This window comes from Vipera ursinii (genome assembly GCF_947247035.1).
Source record: "Vipera ursinii genome assembly, chromosome: 14".
Classification (NCBI taxonomy): Eukaryota; Metazoa; Chordata; class Lepidosauria; order Squamata; family Viperidae; genus Vipera; species Vipera ursinii.
Window position 1 is genome coordinate 6,077,601 of NC_139527.1, and position 25,774 is coordinate 6,103,374.

General features: G+C 44.9%; 1 protein-coding gene across 1 annotated transcript in view; it reads right to left on the bottom strand.

Annotated features, from left to right (window-relative positions):
* The window catches only part of GNB1L (G protein subunit beta 1 like), a 45,982-nt gene extending 23,364 nt beyond the window's left edge, over positions 1-22,618 (bottom strand). Inside the window, exons 1-2 of the mRNA XM_083373295.1 lie at positions 22,276-22,618; positions 17,504-17,608 (exon numbers count right to left, since the gene is read on the bottom strand). The gene's annotated coding sequence lies outside the window, so the exon portion shown is untranslated. The remainder of the gene's footprint in view (positions 1-17,503; positions 17,609-22,275) is intronic.
* Between the last annotated feature and the right edge of the window lie 3,156 nt (positions 22,619-25,774).

Sequence of the window (25,774 nt, forward strand, 5' to 3'; positions counted from 1 at the left end):
CACGTTTGAAGACCCCTGATGTAAGGGGAACTACATTGGAGGCTAAAATGAATGCTTGCATCCTAATTTTTCCCCTCTAAATGAATAATTGTGGTTTGCGTTTCTGTGTGACCCTTGCCGCTAGCATTCTTCTAACACGCAAGTTCTCATGTTCCCCGAACGGCCAGCAGCTGGGTCATTCCCCCCCACGCTACGAAAGACACACAGTGTTGAGGGTGGAGGTCCATCCTCCGAACTTGTGGGTTGGTTCCCAAACATTTCATTAGCAGGCTAGGTAACATCTCCAGCAGCGTTGAAGGTGCCACCTCGCCTGGTAACGAAACATTTGGAAACCAACTCAAATTTTGGGAAAGGGAAAAAAAATAAATTAAAGAACGCATCAAGTATACTGGGGTGAAACGGAGAAATTGCGTGTGGGTCCCTTTGTGGCTGTCCATGTTTAGGAAGAAGGATTTTGCATGCCCCCCCCCCTTGAGAAACACGGCAATCTAGCCGAAAATTGACAAGCCAACAAACCTTGAAAAAGTGATTTAGAAAAACAAAAAACAAAAGCTTTACCCATTCAGCCATGCAGTCATCTGTCAGCTAGAAATCAGGAAGCTCAAACCCCTCCCCCCTTAATTAAGAATGAAAATATATTAGGAAGAAGCCTCCTCTATCCAACAGTGAGATCTAGCTAATATCTTTAGACAGCAAAGGTTTAATTAAACACCTTCCAGTCATTTTAGCAGACATTTTCCTGAAATAAACTCCCTTGAGAGAAGAGGTGGATCCCCTGGCTGGCTTTCTTTGTGCCAACCAAGGGGAAATGACAGGCCTTGTTATGCGTCAAGTTGTTACAATATCTGAAATTAATTAGGGCTGAGCTGCAATTAAAGGCTCCGTAATTTTCAGCAATTTGAAGCTACTCTTCCTCTGAAACTTAATTAATCTTAGACAAATATTTTTCTCATGACAAACTTCCCCCCCCCCCGATTACTCGATTTATTCCTTTCTAATTACCCTTTAATTAATGTAGCCTTGGTCTACGTTTATAGAATTTTTCTGGCATCCCACCAGAAAAATGGTAAGCTGATTGCAGTTCAGTTGCACAACAACCCAAGTCAGCGAATTTCAACACTTCATTTTTTTATTTGTCTGTTCTGTTACTTTCCTTTCCTCTCCCTGAGGCGACTGAACATGATACACGACAGACATTCCACACCACCTTAAATTGAAGCATGCCTTAAAAAAGCATTTCAAAACTTCAAATGAGAACATATTTTACATCAAGATGATCACACTCCAGGCAACTATGTCATTAAAAAGTTGTAAATAAGCAAGAGCTAACTAGATTAACTCAACCCAACTCAACCCTGCCCAACTCAACTCAATCCAACCCAACCCAATCAATGCAACTCAACTCAGTCCAACCCAACCTAATCAATGCAACTCAACTCAGTCCAACCCAACCTAATCAATGCAACTCAACTCAGTCCAACCCAACCTAATCAATGCAACTCAACTCAACTCAACCCAACCCAACCCAACCCAACCCAACCCAACTCTTTATTATGGCCATAGACCAGCATAGAACTAAAAAAAGGATTCCTTATTTTGAACTCTTGGTCCCTGTGCAGTTTTTGGAAATAACACAATGTTCTGGAACATTTGCTTTACTTGACAATTGTGCTTATAGGCATGGGACTTGGCTATTCCAGGACTATTGTCAAGGGAAGGCCCAACCTTGTTGGGAAAAAAATTAAAGAATGCATCAAGTATACTGGGGTGGAACAGGGGAAAGTTGCGTGTGGGTCCCTTTGTTGCTGTCCCGAGTTTAGGAAGAATGATTTGAGAAGCTGGGAGAACAGATCTTCACCCTCATCCTCCATCCGAGCTACAGATATTCGTCACTATTGCAAACACACCAAAGTTCTCAACACAACCTTCCACCACCACCACCCTTTGCAATGTCAGCCACGAACAAGGCTGAGAAGGGACAGGAACGTCTATTGTCACCAGGGAAGAAAGGAGCGGCCTCCCAAAAATTCCAAATCAGATTCTCCATCTGTAATTCAAACTTTAAAAAAAAAACGCACACAACCGCAAGATGGGACCGTTGTCGAAAAGGGGGATTAATGGCGTCGTTCCTGAATCAAAGAGTTATTTCATAGCTCCATCCCCAAATCCTGAATATTGTCAGGAACTCTGCTCGCCTTTGATTGAAGTGTCTATTTTCTGAGAAACAGATAAAGGCAGTCCTAGTAATCTGACTCTAAGCTACAGGATAAAGGCAGTTTGTTTCTTCTTAGCCCATCTGTCAACACCTCTTCCGTAATTACTCCTAATTATTACAAAGGGCCAGCTTCTCATTGGCATTATTAAATCAGAAAGAGTATCATGGCAGGGGTATCTTTCAACGCTTCCCAGGCCCAGGCGACCTTCAATTTCATTGAATCTGCTCTCTGTATCCGCCTTTGAAAAAGATTCAGGTAGTAATTGTAGCATCATCACCGGCTTCAAAAGATACGGATCCCTAGTGCGGGAATTCCAGGGAAATATTCACATCCACACCCACGTTATGCAACAGGAGCAGAAAACCACAAAATTCACCTTGGTATTGTATTCCAGCTAAGAAAATACACACACACACACACACACACACACACACACGTACACAAACAAAGCGTTTTGTACAAGAATAACATTGGCAGGGTTCAAGGCTTGCAACCAAAATAATCAACGCGGCGGTTGAAAATCAAATGGAAAGTATTGTGTCCTTTTAATGAAGCTATCTTTGCATCCGCCGTCAATTACAAGCAGTCTTTGTAATTGTCCAGTCCATTTGCAGTTGGAAGGGACTTGTGACCGTTTTTCACACAACTGTTACAGCAGCCCCAGGGTCACGCGATCAAAATTCGGACGCTTGGCAACTGACTCGTCTTTACGACGATTGCAGGGTCCCAACATCCCATGATCCCCTTTTTGCGACCTTCTGACAAGCAAAGTCAAGATTCATTAACAGTAACAGCCGTATTACCAACTTAACGACTGCAGGGTTTCCCTTAAAAACCGTAGCAAGAAAGGTTGTAAAACGTCTTGCTTGGCAACCAAAATCTTGGCCTCAATCGTAGTCATAAGTTGAGGACTATCTGTACTCTAGGGATTTCTTTTTCTGGAACTCTACACAAATAGATGTTTGCATAGGATGGGGTCGCTCTTTGTGCGAAGCTAGCCAAGTGTGATTATTGTTTTGGTGTCAACCAACCATGACTAAAACAACCAGGTCTAAGACTCTAATTCACCATCTCGAGTGCCATCTGTTGGCTATGGGATATCATTGGCATCAAAAATAATAATCATGATAAACAATTATGCATAATCAAAAGTTTGTCGTGTCATGGTGGTGTGTTTCATTATTTCAGTAATTATCAAAGAGTGGTTACTGTCATGGCTTTGTTCTTAAAGATTATTTTTAATGATGGAAAGGATGAAATATTGTTACTGTTACTGAGAAATACCAATTCAATCAAAGCATAGTTAAAAGTTTCAAATGAAGGGTCCTTGGTGGTCTCTGAGCTTGGTTGTTTCTTGCAGACATTTCATGACCCAACTAAGTAGCATCACAATTCACACTGTTTCACCACCACCACCACCCCTCAAACCCCTACTGCATCTTTGCAACCACTAGCAGTGCAGACTAGACCAATCTGTACATCTGGTCCAAGAACCAGCTCACACCATACATGTGGTCCAAGAATCAGCCCAGCCCATAGATCAGGCCCAAGAACCAGCTCAGCCCATAGATCAGGCCCAAGAACCAGAACAGACCATAGATCTGGTCTAAGAACCAGACCAGTCCATAGATCAGGCCCAAGAACCAGAACAGACCATACATGTGGTCCAAGAACCAGCCCAGCCCATAGATCAGGCCCAAGAACCAGACCAGCCCATACATGTGGTCCAAGAACCAGACCAGACCATACGTCTACTCCAGGAACCAGATCAGACCGGTCTACCTGATCCAAGGACATCCAACATACTTCATGCCCCAATGGGAGTATGGAACTGAAATCACTCCAGTTCTAACCCAACCTTTATGCTGCTAATTCTTAAAAATCACCACCTTCATCTCTCATCAAGGTACTCAACATCAATCTCAGCCCCGCCCCCACCTCCCACTCTATGGCTCCTCTAGGTGCCAGAATTCTCCCCCCCAACGCTTTTCTCTAGCAGCTTCACTCCTTTGGGGGGGGGGAAATAATAGAGAAAGGAAAACTTACTCATTTGCATTTTTGATGTGGAAAAGCACTGTTTTCCTTCCAGATAAGGTAGTTATTTTACACACATGGTTAATTGCCTCAGAAGCAATCGTCACTTTGGTGGTCAAAGTGTGTGCGTAGGGAGAGGAGGGCCTCTTGCAAGCTTATGGATGAATTACGTCTTTATGAGACTTGGCTGGAGTTCAAGGACTCAACTTTTTAAGGTATTTTGGTGGTTCTGCTACACTGGGAATCCCTCAAAGGGATTTGCCCTGGAATGCATCTGTGCGATCCTATTACAAATATCTCCTAAGTAGTGTTGAAGACTGAGCGGAAATGCAGCCTTCAGCTATCGCTGGTAGATGCATCTGGCACTTCTGAGTCTGTTAGGGCTTTTCACACAGGGGAGAAAAAAAAGATAATAAAATAATTCCTCTACTTCAGCAAGGCAGAACGTTTCAGCAAGACGTCGGCAACCTCCGGCTTGTTAATATAGGTAGTCCCTTGACTTAACCACAGTTCATTTAGTAACAATTCAAAGTTACCACAGCCCTGAAAAAAGTGACTTACGAGCCTCTTTCACACTTAGGACTTTCGTAGCATCCCCATCATGACTCAGAGGCTTGGCAACGACCGTCGCTGTGTCCCAAGGTCACTTGATCGCCTTTTGCGAGCTTCTGACAAGCATAAGTCTACGGGAAAACCAGATTGTCTTAACAGCCGTCTTACTAACTTATCAACGGCAGGGATTCATTTAACAAGGGTGGCAGGAAAAGTTGCAAAATGGGGCAAAACTCACTTAACAAAGGTCTCACATAACAACAGAAATTTTGGGCTCGAATGCGGTCGTAAGCCGTAGGGCTACCTGTATTTGCAACCTTCTTTGCAATATTTAGCAAGTATCTTTTGCCGAAACACAAGGGAAGGTACCCAAAGGGCCAAGGAGGGCACAGGAGAGCCTGCAGAGCATCAGAACAAGTCCTAAAACCAGTCGCAAAGGAAATCGGTTCAGAGGAGTTAGAATTCAAACACAATCGCAGATGATCCAAAAGGAATTTTAACCAGGGGTCCCTGTAGCAAATTTCAGGTCTGCAACACAGTCTGCAAAACACATCAGTGAATTGGGTACAAATTACCAATATTATCGTTTGTCTGAATGTGGTTGGGAAAACATTTTGGTTTCATTAAACTCTGCCAAGCTTCTTACATTGGTGAAAAAAGGTTAGTTCTGCTATTAGGACCTGAAGCTATCTGGCAAGGGAGGAAGGGAGGGAGAAAGGGAGGAAGGAAGGAGAGAGGGAAGGGAGAAGTGAAGGGAGGGAGGAGTGAGAGGGACAGAAGAAGAGGGGAGGAGGAAGGGAGGGAGGAAAGGAAGGAAGGGAAGAAGGAAGGAGAGAAAGAAGGGAGGAGAGAGAGGAGGGAGGGGGAAAGGGAAGGGGTAGGGAGAAAGGAGGAGGGGGAGGGAGGAAGGAAGGAGAGGGAGGGAGGGAGAAAGAAGGGAGGGAGGGAGGAAGGGAAGAGAGAAGGAAGGAAGGAGAGGGAGGGAGGGAGAAAGAAGGGAGGGAGGGAAGAGAGGGAGGAAGGAAAGGAGGAGAAGGAAGGAAGGAAGGAAGGAGAGGGAGGGAGAGAGGAGGGAGGAAAGAAGGAGAGAGAGAGAGGAAGAAGGGAGAGGAGGGAGAAAGGAAGGAGAAAGAGGGAGGGGGAAAGGGAAGGGAGGGGGAGAGAGGAAGGAGGAGGGGGAGGGAGAAAGAAGGGAGGGAGGGAAGAGAGGGAGGAAGGAAAGGAGGAGGAGAAGGAAGGAAGGAAGGAAGGAGAGGGAGGGAGAGAGGAGGGAGGAAAGAAGGAGAGAGAGAGAGGAAGAAGGGAGAGGAGGGAGAAAGGAAGGAGAAAGAGGGAGGGGGAAAGGGAAGGGAGAGGGAGGGAGAAAGAAGGGAGGGAGGGAGGAAGGAAGGGAAGAGAGGAGGAGGAAGGAAGGAGGGGGAGGGAGGGAGAAAGAAGGGAGGGAGGAAGGGAAGGAAGAACAGTTTTCAAAGCTACTCGGCTCTCCAAACCTGCTTTGTGCGAAAAGGGGTCTAAAGACACTGAATACCAGAAAATGCATCTTTTTGGGGGGGGGGAGATTTAAAATTACTGTATTATCCCCTCTCGTTGCACCACTATCCCCAGCCCTTAGATGTAGAGCGAAAGGCTGACCATGCACCCCCATATCCAGGAAAGAGACCCCAATTCCTCCCCCCAAGCCCCCCCCCCCCACCTGGGCTTCTCTCTCTCTCTCTCCTCTGCCTTGAAAACTGCCAGCAAACAAGCGTGGACGAATCGATGCTCCGGCACTCGCCCAGCCACGCCTGCCCAGGCTTGTACAATGTACGGAAAGAGCGCTCAGGCTGGCTTGCCGAGCGCCGAGCCACTAGAGCGCCCAGGGCGGCAAGTCGCGTCACGTGGTAGCGGCGGCTCCCCGGCGCTGCGGGGTTTTGTTTTGGTTTTTTTTTCCTTCTAAGGCGCATGCGCTAGCTGGAAGGGCTACTTGGGCTTCTCCAACCTGGCGCCCTGCAATGTGATGCTAGACTACTACACTTCCCATCGTCCCCATCCCTGGGGGTTAGCCGGGGGATGGGTGAATCAACCCAGCGGCCGTTGAAATTAAATGCGTAGGGTTGATGCACAGTACCCTCCCGGGGTTATGGGGCTTGTAGTTTAAAGCAGTTGAAGGCTGATGGGGTTTGTAGTCCAGGATGTTCCCAGGCGGATGCAGAGGGATGCACCTGCTGGACGAACGTGGAACCTGGGCGTTGCAGTAGTTCCAACACATCAGGCTTAAGAAGTTTGGAGTTTGGATTGCTTTGCATCCAGGTTTAGGGGGTTGGACTAGATGATCTCCAAGGTCCCTTCTTCCTCCTCCTCCTCTTCTTTTCTTCTATCATTTCCTGCATTCGACCTGCAACCCGATTAACTCGCTCTTCTCCAAAATATGCCGACCCACAATCTCCCATCATCCCCAGCCAATGTGGCTGCTCTGGCTGCTTTCTGAAAAGAAACCAAAGCTGGAAAACTTCATTCAAACTCCTCGCCTCCAACAAGTGATTTATTTCCGAATAAATAATATTATTCAGAGCACCGGTTATCCACGACGCCCAAAAACATTTTCCTTTGTTGCAAATAATTTCATATTTTTGCTTTTGTTCGTGCAATGCCTTGCTTGATTTGCCTTGCTTCTTTGTAAAACCAAAACGTTTAGTAAATTATTTGCAACCAAGTTATATTTTTATTTTTACAGTTGCTGCCAGGATTTTCAGTATATCTCTAGTCACGTTTTTTTTTCCCATTCCCCCCCCTGCCCCACCTGTAAATTAGCATTGCAGATAGTTCTCGACTTACAACCATTTCATTCAGTGACTGTTCAAAGTAACAACAGCACTGGAAAAAGTGACTTATGACCATTTTTCACACTTAGGACAGTTGCAGCTTCCCTGTGGTCACAGGATCAAAATTCAAATCGTTAAAACTGCTCATATTTGTGATGGTTGCAGTCTCCAGGGGTCATGTGATCCTCTTTTGCAACCTTCCGACAAGCAAAGCCAGTGGGGAGGCCAGATTCACTTTAGAACCGGTTACTAAATTAAAACCGATTTTAAAATGGGGCAAAACTCACTTTACTCTCTTGGTTTGGCAAGATATACTTTATGGTCCAGTTCTGGTTGTAAGAACTACCTGTATTAAGAATCGTGGCTAAAGAACCCTCTCCGATATCTTGTGAACAGTTGGAAGAATCAATAAAATCGATAAAAGACACCGTCTTGCAGGCAAAATGTTGCTCACAGTGTCTGGACGCCTCACTTCACCGTTGGTTTGTCGTTGCTTTTTTTTTTTTTTCCTGCCACCCTGATTCCCTTTTTCAGAAAAAAATAAATAAATCATTTTTTTGCAACCTCTTCTCTTCTTTGCCCACCTCTAAGACCAGGCGAACTGTCACGGAGAAAGAGATTGTCAGCAAAATCCTCGGGACTGGCTGCAAAACAAATCTTCTTTTATTGGGGACGGAGTAAAGCTTTTAGTCCGAAAAGCACACTGTGTCCTTTTCATATAATTTTAACGTGGAAGGATCTTCTTCTCTTTGCCTATTGCTCTGGTGGCCCGTGAAAGGTTTCAAAAGGTTTGGGCTTGGGTTTCTGGATTAGCTGAAACTGGAGTGCCTTAAACCTCTTTAGAGAGTGTGGATTAAAGCTACATCCCGCCTAAGACAGCTCTGCTCAGGCCCACTCCTCAGGTAAAGCTAAATTAAACAGCAAGCATATTTGTGTTGCTCCGTAATGGCACAGGTATTTGGAAGCCCCACCAGAAGCAATGGAGGAAGAGGCAGGCAGGAGGGGGAAGATTTTTGAAACCTGAGCGCTGGCTAAAAAAGCAGCACACCGTTTGTAAAAAAAAAAAAAAAAGAGAGAGAGAGAGAGAGAGAGAGAGAGAGAGAGAGAGAGAGAGAGAGAGAGAGAGGGATTTAGCAGTGGGAGAGTCATGAAATGAATATTGCTCTAAAACAGAATAACTGACTGGGAAGGGACCTGAGAGGTCTTCTAGTCCAACCCCCTGCTCAGGCGGGAAATCCTATACCATTTCAGACAAATGGATGTCCCAGTCTCCTCTTGAAAATCTCCAGGGTTGGAGCACCCACAACCTCTGCAGGCAAGTTGTTCGACTGGTTAATTTCTCCTTAGTTCTAGGTTAGTTTCCATTCATGGCTTCCTTGCCCTGCCTTCTGGTGCTTTGGAGAATAGCTTGGCACTATTTTCCAACCTCTTCAACCAACACCCAAAATGTTAGATCAGAGGTGGAGGAATGTGATGGTCATGTTTCACAAGCCGGAATCCATTATCAGGACTTGCCCGCCACACCAAATTATGGCCTGTTTAGCTGAATAACCCACAGCTGACACAGGGCAGGAAGTGCGCAATCAAGGACCTTCAAACCGCAGTGGGTACATTCACACGGCAGATTCATTCAACCAAAGCAAAGTTCGGTATGATTTAAGGCAAAATTTTTCAAACTTGGCCACTTTTAAGATGGGTTGACGTCCATTCCCAGCATCCCCCAGCATGCTTTAAGACAGGTAGACTTCTACTCCCAGAACTCCTTGGCAGGTGAATTCCACCTATCTTTAAAATTGCTGTTTGAAAAACATATCTATCTACCCCCCTCTATTTATCTATCTCTATCCATCTTTATCATCTCTCTATGTCTATCTATCCATATATCAATTTCCATCTATCCATTGTCTATCATCTTAATATCTATCATCTATTAATCTATTTCTATTTCTATATCTCTATCTCTATCATCTATGTCTGTCTGTCTGTCTGTCTGTCTGTCTGTCTGTCTGTCTGTCTGTCTGTCTATCTATCTATCTATCTATCTATCTATCTATCTATCTATCTATCTATCTATCTATCTATCTATTTTCCTGGCTGATTTTTGCAGCCACAGCATGAGAACCATAAGCCGGAACGGCCGGTTGGAAGGACAGCTCCTCAAGTCACGGTGATGAGATTTACGGCAGACTGAGGCCCTTGATTTACGACTGAGGAGAGGCAGGTGACTTGACCTTTACGGTGGAATCTCGGCACATGCCGAAGGAGTTTCTGATATCCTAACGAGAGAAGGGAAAATGTAGACAAAACTATCAGCAGTCTGGCCAAGGCCATCATCATAAAAGGACGAAAATATTTGAGAAGGGACGTGGGAGTTTTCTTCTGTATGCCGTTGCTGGGTTTGTGAAATGAAAGGGTACACTGAACTCTAAATTAAAAAAGTTTGAGCTAGTAGCAAATCCATCACTGGTTTTAAAATGAGTCCAAAACCCCTGATTCAGGTACCGTATTTACTTCTTTTCACTTTCCAAAACCACAGCTTAATTCCCGAGAAGAGAAAGATCCTATTTCTTCACTTGAATCATGGTCAAAGGCAGCTTGGGTTAGATTTGAAACAAGGGCCCTTATCCTGCAGAGTCTTTTGAAAGGGTACAGACGTCACACACATCCTTGTAAGCTGCAGTATTCTTCTTTTTTTCTTTTTACTGCTTTGGCTTTACAGGTAGTGCTCCGTCTACAAGCGTTCATTTGGTGACTTTTCAAAGTTACAACGGGACTGGAAAAAAGTGACCTAGGACCGTTTTTCATACATACAACCGTTGCAGCGATCAAAATTCGAATGCTTGTCATCTGGCTCATATTTATGACGGTTGCAGTGTTCTGGGGTCACTGAGGAAGAGGAGGAGGAGGAGGAGGGAGAAGAGGAAGCGTGGGGTCCTTGGTGCTCTCTGAGCTTGGCTGCTTTCTTCAAGATGTTTCTTGACCCAACTAGGTAACATCATCCGTGCAAACCCCACTCCCTCCTAGCACTGATGATGTTACCTAGTTTGGGTCATGAAACGTCTGCAAGGAAACAAGCTCAGAGGGTACCTAGAACCTCATAGTCCTTCCTTCCTTCCTTCCTTCCTTCCTTCCTTCCTTCCTTTCTTCCCCCCCCCTCTCCTCTCCATAAATCCCTTTTAGCACTGATGATGTTACCTAGTTTGGGTCATGAAACCTCTGCAAGAAAACAAGCTCAGAGGGTACCTAGAACCTCATAGTCCTTCCTTCCTTCCTTCCTTCCTTCCTTCCTTCCTTCCTTCCTTCCTTCCTTCCTCCCCCCCTCCCTCTCCTCTCCATAAATCCCTTTTAGCATTGATGATGTTACCTAGTTTGGGTCATGAAACGTCTGCAAGAAAAGCACCCAGCTCAGAGAGCACCAAGGACCCCTCATTTCAACCCTGAGCTACAAATCGTCTCCTTTATTGGTGCCCCAAGTCTCTCTTCTACGTGTTCATGTCAACAGCCACGAAGAACAGTTCTAAAACGCAAGAAGAAAAAACCAGACATTTTTAAGGTGACTAATTTGGCACCGGTTGCCAGATTCCGCCTTAATATGATAGAGCATAGGATGTGTTTCTTATCTAAAAGCTGTAATAATTGCAGTCTGTGAAAATCTCTGCCAATATGTCCCATAATGGCATTATTATTTCTTTGGCCATTGGCCAATAAACACTATGATTATGTCTAGCTGAGATCTGCAAAATCTAGACCAAAGATTAGCAGGGTCTCTACACAAACACGCACACGCACACGCACACACAAACAAGAATAACAGCCTAATTAAAAAAAATCTTTGGGTAAATGTTGCTTCTCTTTTTATACATTGATCATCTCCTCTGCCTTGCTGAAGGCTGGTAATTAAAGAGGAGAGAAAAGATACTTGCTGGTTTTTTTTTTCACCCTAATCTTGCCGAAAGAATAAATGCCCTTTAACGACAGATGAAGTGATCTTATTTTAAAAATTTCTTTGCCATCTGTATTGTTCGGGATGTTTTAAATACTGTATAAGTCAAGTTGTTGAGACTTTGTATAAAACCCAGGGCTGTTTTCTCTCTTGCGCTAATGCTTTAATTTATATATGTTTCTATGTAACTTTTATTAATTTTTTTTAAAAGGCAGATAAAGACTAATTCAAACCCATATAAATGAAGAGAAAGAAAAGAGAAAGAGAAAGAAATGAAAGAGAAAGCTAAAAGAGCAAGAAAAGGGGAAAACAAGGAAAACAGCATAGAAAAAGATATGAAGAAGCTGTAAATATTTACAGCAGCTATGAATGCAATTACAAATTTACTTCTTACTCTGTAGTTACAGCATCTCTCTCCTCTTTCTACAATCTATCCTGTCCAGTCATCAAAACCGTAAATCATACGTCGAATTTTTTTCCCTTCATGCAAAAAAGTCTATAAAGGGTTTCCAGCCACTAATAAATAAAGATATTGTCTCCGTGCTTAATTTCTTCATGATCTAGCAAGTTTTGTGATCTAACAATTAAAAACATGCTATGGGCCTCAATAAAGTTCAAGGTTGCCCCAAATCAGGCACGTCCTCCCCGGCTTAAAAGTCCAGAATTTGTAAACAAAGAAAAATAAAGTATTTTCTTTTCAGAATGAAATGTTCTGCTGCATTTTTTTTAAAAAAGGGTGAAACCATATTCTAAAGAAGGGATGGCTAACCTTGACAACTTTAAGACTTGTGGACTTCAACTCCCAGAATTCCTCAGCCAGCTATGCTACACTGGCTGGGGAATTCTGGGAGTTAAAATCCACAGGGCTTAAAAGTTGCAAAATGTTGGACACCCCTGCTCTAAAGCAAGGGACCATTATCCAGATACTTCCTAGACCTAGAAGTTTTGGCCTTCTCTCAAAATGGCTATTAAGCAGGGATTATGGGAGCTAATTTCAAAAGGTTAGAACTGTCCCATCAAGTAATAATGTAAGAGCCACGGAAATGATAGGCAGGGCGGTGATTTGTCAAACGGTTTGACCCACTTACCTCTTTTCCCTGTCTTGAACAATGTCATTACTATCATTTTATAATGCTTTGGTAAGACCACGCTTGGAATTATACTGCATCCAATTTGGGTCACCACGATATAAAAAAGATGTTGAGACTCTGGGAAAAAAGTGCAGCGAAGATGATTGGGTGGCTGAAGGCTAAAAGATATGAAGAACAGTTGCAGGAATTGGGTTTGTCTAGTGAAAAGAAGAACTAGGGGTGAGACGATAGCAGTCTTCCGATATTTGAGGGGCTGACACAAAGAAGAACTAGGGGTCAACCTATTTTCCAAAGCACCATAAAGCAAGACAAGAAACAACAGACGGAAACTGATCAAGGAGAGAAGCAACCTGGAATTAAGGAGAAATTTCCTAACAGTGAGGACAATTAACCAGTGGAACAGCTTTGCCTCCAGAAGTTGTGGGTGCTCCACCACTGGAATCTTTTAAGAAGAGATTGTCGTTTCAGTCATTTGTCTGAAATGATACAAGGTGTCTCTTGCTTGAGCAGGGGGTTGGACTAGAAGACCTCCAAGGTCCCTTCCAACTCTTGTTATTCTGTTATTACCCCCAAATCCCACAGAATGTGTTGTTTTACACACCATCAGCTGTCTCAAACTGGATCTTCAACTACAATAGCCTGTGAGAAAGATCTTGGAGACAAGAGGAGAAGAGATGCAGCTAAGGGACCCGTCAGAGAAGAGACATCATAGCCCAGAACTATCTAATGCAGGGGTCCCCAACCCCCGGTTCATGGACCGGTACCAGGCCGCGGCATGGCAGCAACCGGTTCGCACAAACAAGCAAAGCCCCATCTGCGGGATGCAGGCAGCACACAAAACCACGCACACTCTCCGGTCTGCGGAAAAACCTCTCTCCACGGAACCGGTGATCCCTGGTGCCCAAAAAGGTCGGGGGACCTCTGATCTAATGTACAGTCTTTTAGTTTCTCAGGCTATAAAGGAGACAGCGAAAGAATTGTGATCCGATAAGCTTTTCCACTTTATTGCAAAGCGACTTTGACTGAAGCTCGCAAGTACAATTCTCAGGCCGTCTCCTTTACAGGATGACACAACGTCTGAATTTCTTACCCCGCCCATTATGCAGGTGAGGGCTGTGCTATCTCTTATCTGTGTCTGGTCCGTTGGCTGCCTTGGTCTTTCCCACACGCCTTGACAATCAATTCAGAAACAAGCGGGTTACAAATTGCCTCCATTCACCCCCAACACCACCGCCGCCCGCCCTTGTCAAATTACCCCCGGGGGGTTGATTTTCTTTCTTTCTTTTCTTTCCTCTTTAATTTAAGATCCATTGGGGATAGGGGTTGTAGGAGGAAAGTCGCAGTAAAGACGGCAACCTAGCCGTGGGGGAGTTGAGGCGGAAAGTAAGGTCTATGATGGCAAAGCAATCAGAAGGAAACTAGCAGCGCCTTTAGTAGAAGCTCACGTGCCTTTTCATGAAATGTTTTCATTGGGAAAGGAGCCATCCTTCTCCAGATTAGAGGCAGCACCTATTAGTCATAAAGGCACTAGAAGCTGAATTTAGCCTGACGGGGGCTCTGTCTTCAGGAAAGTGGACTCTAATGAATAGATCCTCGAGTGATGAATGGAGAAAAAAATTGATTTAATTCAAGAGAGACTATATGAAAGGGAGAGAGGGAGGGAGGGAGGGAGGGAGGGAGGAAGGAAGGAAGGAAGGAAGGAAGGAAGGAAGGAAGGAAGGAAGGAGAAAAAGAACAGATGTTATGGTTGGAGGAAGGATCAAGGGAAGGAAGGACCCCAAATTTTCTTTTTGCACAATTGAAGGTGCAAACGTACTTATAACTGCACATTTTATGAGATCAGTAAGAGGGGGAAAATGCACATTAGACAGCAATGTATGGCAGGAGAAATCCACGCCTCTTCCCTACATATCCTTCTTTTTTTCAGGGAAAATACTGGGAATTTGTTTTACCTGAATATTGTTCCGTTTGGGAACAATTGACCCATTTTATTGCTCGGGGGGGGGGACCCCAGCTTCAGCCCCAAAGCCCTAACCTGTCGGTAGCATCAGATTCCAGGTTGTTGGGGCTGTTCTAATTCCTCAATATCCACTCAGTGTGTGCTTTCTTTCAACAGCCTATTTGTTTTGGCCCAGCCTAGCAGCTCAGCTAAGGACTAGCTTCTCCATACGTAAAGGGGAGTTGGACACCTCCCTTCTGTTTTGCCTTAACCTCTTCTTACATTAGATGTTTTCATTGCTTTTGATGGAGGTGTGTGTCAGGGACAGGTGAAGCACTCAGTTCTGTTCTGGTAACAGGAGGGAGGGAAGAAGGAAGGAAGGAAGGAAGGAAGGAAGGAAGGAAGGAAGGAAGGAAGGAAGGATGGATCTAGAAGAAAAAAGATAAGGTGGGAGTAAGGTTCAAGGGAAGGAAGGAAGGAAGGAAGGAAGGAAGGAAGGAAGGAAGGAAGGAAGGAAGGAAGGAAGGATCAAGAAGAAAAAAGATAAGGTGGGAGTAAGGTTCAAGGGAAGGAAGGAAGGAAGGAAGGAAGGAAGGAAGGAAGGAAGGAAGGAAGGAAGGAAGGATCTAGAAGAAAAAAGATAAGGTGGGAGTAAGGTTCAAGGGAAGGAAGGAAGGAAGGAAAAGCAGGAAGGAAGGAAGGATCAAGAAAAAAAAGAAGGTGGGAGTAAGGTTCAAGAGAAGGAAGGAAGGAAGGAAGGAAAAGCAGGAAGGAAGGAAGGAAGGATCAAGAAAAAAAAAGAAGGTGGGAGTAAGGTTCAAGAGAAGGAAGGAAGGAAGGAAGGAAAAGCAGGAAGGAAGGAAGGAAGGATCAAGAAAAAAAGAAGGTGGGAGTAAGGTTCAAGAGAAGGAAGGAAGGAAGGAAGGAAGGAAGGAGGGAGGGAAGGCTTTAAATCCCACCCAACCCTTGGATTAATTCTGCACACCTCTTACAACTACATTCAAAAACCTCTTATCAGTGATCAGACGAGAGTTCTGCAAGGTTTCTTGAGTTGCTCACTTGGTCGGGGAAGAACAGAACAGAAAGAAAGAGAGAAAAAGGATCACAAAATAACAGGGGTCACCTAAAGGGATGAATTTACTCCTCTGTACCACGCAGGACTTCAGGCTAAAGCATTAACTACCAGCTGGCGTCTTCAGTGCTAGAAGGGAATGGGGTTTGCCCTTAACCCCTCATTCCTTCTCTGACACTGATGACGTTGTCTAGTTTGGCAAGGAAAGATCTTCAAAGAAAGCCACCAAGATCACCAAGAGCCACAATGGATCCCCAACGCAGAATAAATTGGAAATATTACTTCGGAGGATTTGGAAGCGATACCTAGCCATGCAGGCAAAACCCGAACCCAGAGCTTGTCGCTGACTCCTATTCAGCTAATGCCTCCTTAAGTAACACCAGCTGCCTGCAATTAGTGCAGGTTCACATCCCACCAGGCTCAAGGTTGACTCAGCCTTCCATCCTTCCGAGGAAGGTAAAATGAGGACCCAGATTGTTGGGGGCAATTAAGCTTGACTTTGTAATAATGCCGCTTGGAGTGTGTGTGAAAGCCCTAATAAGCAGGCATATACATAGAATGAAGGCTACTGCTAAGCTTGTAAGCTGCCCTGAGTCTTTGGAGAAGGGCGGGATATAAATGGAATTAAAATAAATAAAAAATAAATAAATAAATTCAGTCAGAGCTCAGGTTCAGGACCCCCCCCCCCAAAAAAAAAACCTTTGCACAACTGCTGGAGACTCTTGGTTGCGTTTTTTCCTGAGCGAAAAAAATACGGCGTGGAATGTCACCACTGTTTTCAGCCAGATTCCTTCGCCCTATCAAGGTCATTTTTTAAAAAAGTGTCCTATACTTTGCAAATTCACACCTACCCTTGTGATTTCACAGCAGTGTGAGAAGCCAGAGGCTTTTCGGAAGAGAAGAGCCGCAGAGAAAGTTGCCCACCAGGTTTTAACAACTCCCCAGCTACCTTGTAACAGAAGGGCAAAAAATAAAATAAATAAATCCTGCACCACATTCCTGAGAATTACATCAATATATTTTTTTCTGCCGGATGGTGGTAGACAAAGAAACGATATCCGTTTCTTTTCCCCTCCCATCAAATGGAAGTATAGCTCAGTATTTTTAGATCCGGAATGCAAACCAAGGGTACAATTGCTCTGTGAGTTAGCCAGTGTTTCTTATAAAACTTTGGAAAAAGGCCTTGGAGACCTGCAATTATCTCTCTAGCCAAACAATTTCGACGGATTCCACTTGGGCTGAAGAGTCTATGATGGAGACAGATCCAAATAAAACCAGCCAATCGAATCGGTCGGTTATAAAACGATCGAGGCAAACCGTTCACAATCCTGTTATTTATTTCGAAAAACTGCTTGTGCTTCCCGCTTAAACCCCACTGAATCCTTATTATCCAGCAGTTTCCATGTCGGTGAGGATGAAGCTCGCTTTAAGCTACTTCCCAAGCTGGATCTGGGCACCAAAATGCTAACTAAAAATTGAACGTAGTGACCGCAGAGCTGCTGAAATCTTATCCCTAATCTCACTGCCGAATTGAATACAAGGAGTCCTCAACTTACAAGCAATTGTTTAGCGGCTGTTTGAAGTTACAAAGACACTGACTGAGGAAAAAGTGATTTACAACCACTTTTGAGTCGTGACCGTGGTTAGAAAGCAGCATTGCAGGCTAACTCTGCCGACTGCCAGCAGTTTGATCCTGACTGGCTCCAAGTTGACTCAACCTTCCGTCTTTCTGAGGTTGGTACAATGAGGACCCAGTTTGCTGGGGGCCAATGTGCTTTGTAAACTGCTCAGAGTGGGCTGTAAAGCACAGTGGAGCGGCATATAAGTCTACGTGCTATTGCTTCACACTTACAACCATTGCCGCACCCCTTGATGAGAATTCACAGCAGCAGGCCAACAACAGTTGCAGTATCCTGCAGTCGCGTGTGGTCACCCTCTCCGTGGTCTAATGTGCAGATCCCTGAGGAAAAAAACACACACACACACACCCCGCCATTTGCTTTTCCAAAATACACCGGAAGCATTAAAAATCAGATCTTTTATGTTTTAAATTGTTCTTCCACAGGTAGGGTGTGAGCTGCCTTTGTGCCAAAGACGCTAGATAAGAGAACGTAGGCACCAAAACTGGCTTTGGTCCTGATATGCATCTGGCAGTGGCTTCCCGGGTTGAACCCAAACCAAACCAGCCTTAGGGCAGTCAATTCTTCATCTAATTAAGAGAAATCAGGAAGGGAAGACTAGCAGTGGTGATGGGTTGAAGTAATGCCCACAAAGGCCACACCTGGAATACGGCAGCCAATTTTGGTCCCCGTATCACAAAAACAGATGTTGAGAGTTTGAAAAAAATTCAGAGAAGAGCAACTAAAATGATCCAAGGCTTGGAGATTAAACAATACAAAGAATGGCTGCCGGACTTGGGTTTGGCTAGTCTAAAGATAAGAAGAAACAGGGGTGACAGGATAGCAGTGTTCCAGTATTTGAGGGGCTGCCACAAGTAAGAGGGGGTCACTTTGTTCACCAAAGCTCCAGAGGGAAGGACGAGAAACAATGGTTGGAAACTGATCAAAGAGAGAAGCAACCTGGAATTAAGGAGAAACTTCCTGACAGTGAGGACAATCAATCAGTGGAACATCTTGCCACCAGAAATTGTGGGTGCTCCATCGCTGGAGATTTTTAAGAAGAGAATGGACAGTCACCTGTCTGAGATGGTATATGGTTTCCTGCTTGAGCAGGGGGCTGGACTAGAAGACCTCCAAGGTTCTATTCTATTCTATTCTCATCGTAAGCAACAATTCTTTCTCATTCCCGGCTTTGTCTAAACATACCTGAACCTTCAAATTAGTTCTCCAACTTCTCTTCCCCACCCCAGATTCCACGACTCGATGAAGAGTTCCTTCCTTGCAGGTTTCTTCATTGAGACACACAAATGACGCACCATGGGGCCATAAAACATGTTGCTTCAAACCATCATCCCATTGCTGGGAAGACGTGACTCAGCTGGCCTGATCCAAAACAAAAAAAAAAAAACAAAAAATCGCCACCCACATTTGGAAGTGCAGTGGAGAACACATGGAAACATCAGATGACTTATCTGGAGAACTTTGTGAGCCAAATCAAACATAGCCTTAGCTTTGCTCAGGACACCCACCACAAGAAGTTGAGGAAAGGATTGGAGGATGGGAAGACAATGGAGGGAGGGAGGGAGGGAGGGAAGGAGGGAAGGAAGGAAGGAAGGAAGGAAGGAAGGATGGATTGGAGGGTGGGAGGGCAATGGAGGGAGGGAAGGTAGGAAGGAAGGGAGAAAGGAAAAAGAAAGAAGGAAGAAAGGATTGGAGGGCAATGGAGGGAGGGAGGGAAGGAAGGAAGGAAGGAAGGAAGGAAGGAAGGAAGGAAGGATGGATTGGAGGGTGGGAGGGCAATGGAGGGAGGGAAGGTAGGAAGGAAGGAAGGGAGAAAGGAAAAAGAAAGGAGGGAAGGAAAGAAGGAAGGAAGGAAGGAAGGAGGGAAGGAAGGAGGGAAGGAAGGAAGGAAGGAAGGAAGGAAGGAAGGAAGGAAGGAAGGAAGGAAGGAAGCTGTAGGATTTCTTCCTGAGATTATGAAACATGGCGTTTTGACTTCTGCTACGTTGGAATGAAATGATCATGAAAATGTTGAGGAACTCAACACCTGGAGGCCTCTGTTTGATGAACAAGCATTAAATCTGTCCTTGGAAAAGTTGACCACTGCGATGAGACTTCAACTGACCCCAATCTGACCAGGGAATGTAGATGCAGGTTTTTCTGAGACAAAGCCACTTGGCCTCTACTCTAAAAAATTAAAAAGGGAGGACTCTTTGTTAAGTACAAACAGCAAGGTCCTGTTTTCACAAGTTCAGCCACCAAGGCAATTTTCTTATCTTAACGAGGGGACTTGCCCTGCCTTCTGATGAACAGGGAAATAAAGCAAAGGAGACTTACGAATTCATTCTACACCTCAAGGTTACCCGCTTGCGTGGGAAGTAGATGTTAGGGGGGGGGGAAAGGTACGAGACAGAATGACAGATCCATTCAGGCCAAGGTAAGGAGGAGTGAAGTCACCCAAAGATCTAGTCTTTGGGGCAGCCAGTTGAGACAGGAGACAAGGAGGCAGGAGACCATAAAGAGAGCCACAGATGATCCCAGAAGGAAGTCAGAGGAAACACATCATTAGTTAATGTTGGAAGAAAAATAAAACACGATGACAGGCAAGCTGATGTGTCGATTTGTGGGCTTCCTTCCCCCGGGGTCCCACGGAAGCTTTCAGCTATTTCTGAAAAGTCTCCCCAAGTCTCGACAGCTTCCTCAACGCTACACTAATGGTGTTCTGAAGAAGGCTTCTCTCGCTGAGATTAGCTCCTATTGTGCTACACACGGCCCAGATTTTCCTGAAAGTGACACAAAAGCCAGACCAATAATAACAAGGCAGAAGGAAGCGGTCCCCAGAGGTGGCCAAGATGAAGGGTCACCAAAGGGTAAGCAAGGATTAGATCCTCACTGATGATGACTATATTTCTCTAAAGATGCCTGTTCATTGAATCAAGGTCAACTAGAAGAGTGTCCACAGGACGGCAACAAAGATGGTAAGGGGTCTGGAGGCTAAATCGCATGATGAGGGGACCTAGGTATGTCTAGTTTAACAAAGAAAAGGACAAGGGGTGACATGATAGATGTCTTCCAATATTTGAGGGGCTGTCAAAGAGAAGAGAGGGTCAACCAATTCTCCAAAGCTTCTGAGGGCAGGAGAAGTAATGGGTGGAAGATGATAGATAGATAGATGATAGATAAATAGATAGATAGATAGATAGATAGATAGATAGATAGATAGATAGATAGATAGATAGATATAGACAGACAGACAGACATAGATGAGAGAGAGAGAGAGAGATACATGGGCAGCTACGTGCCTCTCTGTTTCAACTTGTCAGATAGATAGATAGATAGATAGATAGATAGATAGATAGATAGATAGATAGATAGAAATGGATGGATAGTGAGATGGATGGATGGAGATAGAAAGATAGATAGATAGACAGATATAGATGGATGGATGGATGGATGGATAGACAGACAGACAGATAGATAGACAACCTTTATTGTCATTTTTTACTGTGGGCACACTGGCACACATTAAAAATGAAATTTAATTGCTTGCTCTCAAAATGCACACACACATAACAAAACTTTAAACATGCTACATACAACATACGTATAAACCTACACCCTTACATATAAATAACATATCAACATGAATCACTGTCCATCTTGAATACATAGCAGAAAGAGGAAGCTTTAGAGACCACAAGGTGAATATCGTATGGAACGAAACTACGGCTGAATCTGATCGTTAAACAAAAGATCCAACTTTGAATTAAGGAGGAATTCCCTGACAATGAGAACAATTAATCAGTGGAGCGCCTTGCCTCCAGAAATCGTGGGCGCTCCATCACTGGAGGTTTTTAAGAGACTGGACAGAGATTCGTCTATAATGGTATAGGGCAGGGGTAGGCAACCTCGGCTCTTTTATGACTCATGGACTTGGCTGGCTTAGGAATTCTGGGAGTTGAAGTCCATGAGTCATAAAAGAGCCGAGGTTGCCTACCCCTGGTATAGGGTCTCTTGTTTGGGCAAGGAGCTGGACTAGAAGACCTCCACGGTCCCTTCCAAGCCTATCGTTCCACGTTTGAATAGTCCTACAAAACTGCCTGCCCTGGCTAAGGTGAGGAGGGGGATTCTTCGGAATTTAAATGTTACTGCAAATCCCATCTGGAACTTTTCTGGCTAACTTTGGCAGGTTTGCAAATGAGAGGAGGGGGAAATGCCAGCCCCGCAGAGGAAGGAAATGCGGAGGGTTTTTTTTCCCCTCTCTTCACCGTGACTCGTAGAAAAAAAAACGCAACTAGCTAAAAAACAATGGAGAGGGAGGGAAACAAACACACCACAAAAAAACCCCACTCCATGCTGGGTGTGATTTGCAGGGCTGTAAAAACGAGATACGGAGTTTTGGCTGCAGATCTTTCTCTCTCTCTCTCTTTTTTTTTTTGGTTTCCAAGCCACCATTTTGCTCCCTGGATTTTTTCCTGCTCTTGGCTCTTCCAACGCCACCTGTTTTGCCTCCTTCCTTTCATCCCTCCCTGAATGACAAGAGAGTCCTCGGCTTACGACCAGAACGGAGCCAAAAATGTTGTGGTGAAGCAAGTCAAATTGTTAAGTGAGTTCTTTGCTGTTATACTGGTAACAGGTTGGTTAATCGGATCTGGCTTCCCTCCGTGGGCTTCTGCTTGTCAGAAGATGGGGAAAGAGGATCGCGCGGTCGTATGTATGAAGCAGCCGTCAAGCCTCATGACTTTCGATCGCGTGACCGTGGCGATGCTGCGACGGCTATGTGGATAAAGTCGCTTTTTTTACAGTGCCGTTGTTAAGTTTGAACAGTCACTAAACGAAGCGTTGTGAAGTCAAAGACTACCTGCATTTCTTTCCAGTAGAGTGGAAAAAATGTCTCTCCGTTTGCCTGTGTGTGTGTATGTGTGTGTGTGATAAATACAGTCTACCTTTACATGCTGATGGGCGTTTATTATTATTATTGTTGTTGTTAGGCTCACCTATCCCATACCTGCTCTCGGGAATGAATTCTCCTTCGGGAAGCTGGCACACGTCCATCTCGCCGTTTATCTCCGCCACAAACAATGTAGAGGGCCCTGTTGAGACAGGAACGGCTTCCCCACTTCCCATCCTCCTGGCTAGATCTTTCTTTCTTTTTTAAAAAACTTCTTATCATGCTCTTCGCTCTCCGACTGATGCAATCGAATTCTGGAAACGTCGCTTTCGAGCTGGTCCTGGGAACGAGGTTGCATTTTTTTCTGCACTCAGATAGGCCAGATCTTATCGGAAGCAAGGCTGGCAACACCTGTAAGATACACACACACACACACACACAAACACAGAGATAATATACATACACATATACACACACACATATATACATACACACACACACACACACACACACACACACACATATATATATGGCTGTACGTACCGGCAAGCCAGGATACTCAGAACATCCCATCCCTTAACATCGGGGACAAGTTATTACCCCGTTGATAGGGCCCGCAACCTGGGTGTCCTCCTTGACTCGCAGCTCTCCCTGGAAGATCACATAGGAGCTGTGACCAAGGGGGCCTTCTCCCGGGTTCGACTAGTTCGCCAATTACGGCCTTATCTGGACCTGGATGCCTTACGTACAGTCACCCATGCTCTTGTGACCTCTCGCCTAGACTACTGTAACACTCTCTACATGGGGCTGCCCTTGAGATCCACTCGGAAGCTTCAACTGGTGCAAAGTGCAGCGGCACGGACACTCTTGGGAGCCTCCCGATACTCCCATATCACACCTCTCCTCCGTGCGCTGCACTGGCTTCCAGTTGCCTTCCATGTGAAGTTCAAGGTGCTAACAATGACATACAAAGACCTACATGGCATGGGTCCGGACTACCTACGGGAGCACCTTCTGCCAATGTCAGCACCCCACCGTCCTGTGCGCTCCCACAGAGAGGGCCTCCTCAGGGTGCCACCGCTCAAGGAATGTCGGCTGGTGGCCCCCAGGGGGAGGGCATTCTCAGTGGGGGCGCCAGCCCTCTGGAACAGCTTACCAACCGAAATCTGGATGGCCCCCGACCTCCGCACCTTCCGGCGCGACTTAAAAACTTACCTGTTCCAGCAGTCCGGCCTGGCCTGATAGCTCTAATTGGGGTCCCAGTTTGTATTTTACTATTGTTTTTTTCCACTATTGTTCATTCTGTATGCCTACCTTATTCTGTACACCGCCCCGAGTCCCTTGGGAGAAGGGCGGTTTATAAAAACAAATAAATAAATAAATAAATATATATATATATACAGATTTTTTTTAAAATCCCATTTATATCCCGCCCTTCTCCGAAGACTCAGGGCGGCTTACAATTTAAGCACAAACCAATGTGCTTAGCAATAGCCTTCATTCTATGTATATGCCTGCTTATTATTAGGGCTTTTGGGGGGGGCCCAAGCGGCATTATTACAAAGTCAGCTTATTGCCCCCAACAATCTGGGTCCTCATTTTACCTACCTGGGAAGGATGGAAGGCTGAGTCAACCTTGAGCCTGGTGGGATGCGAACCTGCACTAATTGCAGGCAGCTGGTGTTACTTAAGGAGGCATTAGCCCACTGCTCCACCAAGGCTGGATGATGATAGATAGATAGATAGATAGATAGATAGATAGATAGATAGATAGATAGATAGATAGATAGATAGATATGGATAGATAATAGCCATATGATGATAGATGATTGATAGATAGATTAGATAGATAGATAGACAGATAGATATAGATGATAGATGAATGATATACATAGATGATAGCAATAGCACTTAGATTTATACACCGCTTCACAGTGCTTTACAGCCCTCTTAAGCAGTTTACAGAGTCAGCTTATTGCCCCCAACAATCTGGGTCCTCATTTTACCTACCTGGGAAGGATGGAAGGCTGAGTCAACCTTGAGCCTGGTGGGACTCGAACCTGCACTAATTGCAGGCAGCTGGTGTTACTTAAGGAGGCATCAGCCCACTGCTCCACCAAGGCTCAAGATAATATACATACACACACAAATACACATACACACACACACACACACACACACACACACACACACACACACACAAAGTCGTCCTTGACCTAGACCACAACTAAGCCCAAAAATTCTGTTAAGTGAGCCAATTCTCAAACAAGTTTTGCACCGTTTTGCGCCCTTTCTTGCCACAAGTGAATCACTGCCGTCGTTCAGTTAGGAACACGGTTGCTAAGTGAATCTGCCTTCCCGGTTGATTTTGCTCATCAGCAGCTCACAAAAGGGGGGTGTCACGTGACCCCAGGACACTGCGACCGTCGTACGTATGAGCCGGTTGCCAAGCGTCTTATCAAGTATTTGATCACTCAACCGTGAGGAGGCTGCAACGGTTAAGTAGGAAAATGGATCGTAAGTTGCTTTTATGAGTGCCTTTGTAGCTTCAAACAGTCACTAAGAGAACTGTTGTAAGTCGAGGACTACCTGTAGACAGACAAGACTGACAGAGACATGATAGAAACACAGAGAGATGATTGATAGATGACAGAATGGATGGATGGATAGATAGATATGATAGACACACACAGATGATAGATGATAGATAGATAGATAGATAGATAGGTAGGTAGGTAGGTAGGTAGGTAGGTAGATAGATAGATAGATATAGAGAGAGCTGATAGAAACACACAGAGATGATTGATAGATGAATGGATGGAGAGAGAGAGAGAGAGAGAGAGATGATAGAGGCACACAGAGACGAGTGATAGATGAATGAATAGATGGATAGACAGACAGACAGACTGATATAAATATAATTACTGGGTTGGACTAGATCTGTGTGCTTCAAACTTGGCAACGTTTAAGATACCTGGGCCTCGGTTCCGTGCCGTCTGGGGAATTCATTCTTCAATATTGTTGTAACTATGACCGGTCACTAAACAACGGTTGTAAAGGACAACCTGCCTGCCAGAATAAAGACAGCTCAGCCAAACACCTAACGCCACTGCGCCATCTACCGCTCCTGTTGCCTGCAGCAAATGGGTGAACCTGAGCCACAGAGGCGCTGAAGGGAACGTCTTCAACGGCCCATCATTAAACCACGATGTTGGGAGATTAAGAGGAATAATAGCTGACAATGTCGACTTAAGACGGGCACAATGGAGCCGCAATTAACTCCCTGACATCTGGCAGACAGGTTTTCAGACTTGATCAAGTAATTACATCAAGTCCTGTCCCGGTTGTCATCCCGAGGGGTGGGCGTGGGAGAGGGTGTTTTTCAAACAGTGCCTCCAAGTGTTCTCTTCCTGAAGGTTTCTCACTGTTGACTGCTGAAAAGTTTGCAACAAAGTGGTGGGCGAAGAGAGAGATAATAGAAAATGGATGAAAGAGACAAATCCAGTTTATATCGATCTACCATAGAGCCAGCTGTGCCTAGTGGTTAAGGTGCTAGGGTTGGAAACTGAGAGATCCTGAGTTCTAGTCTCGCCTTAGGCACAAAAGCCAGCTGGGT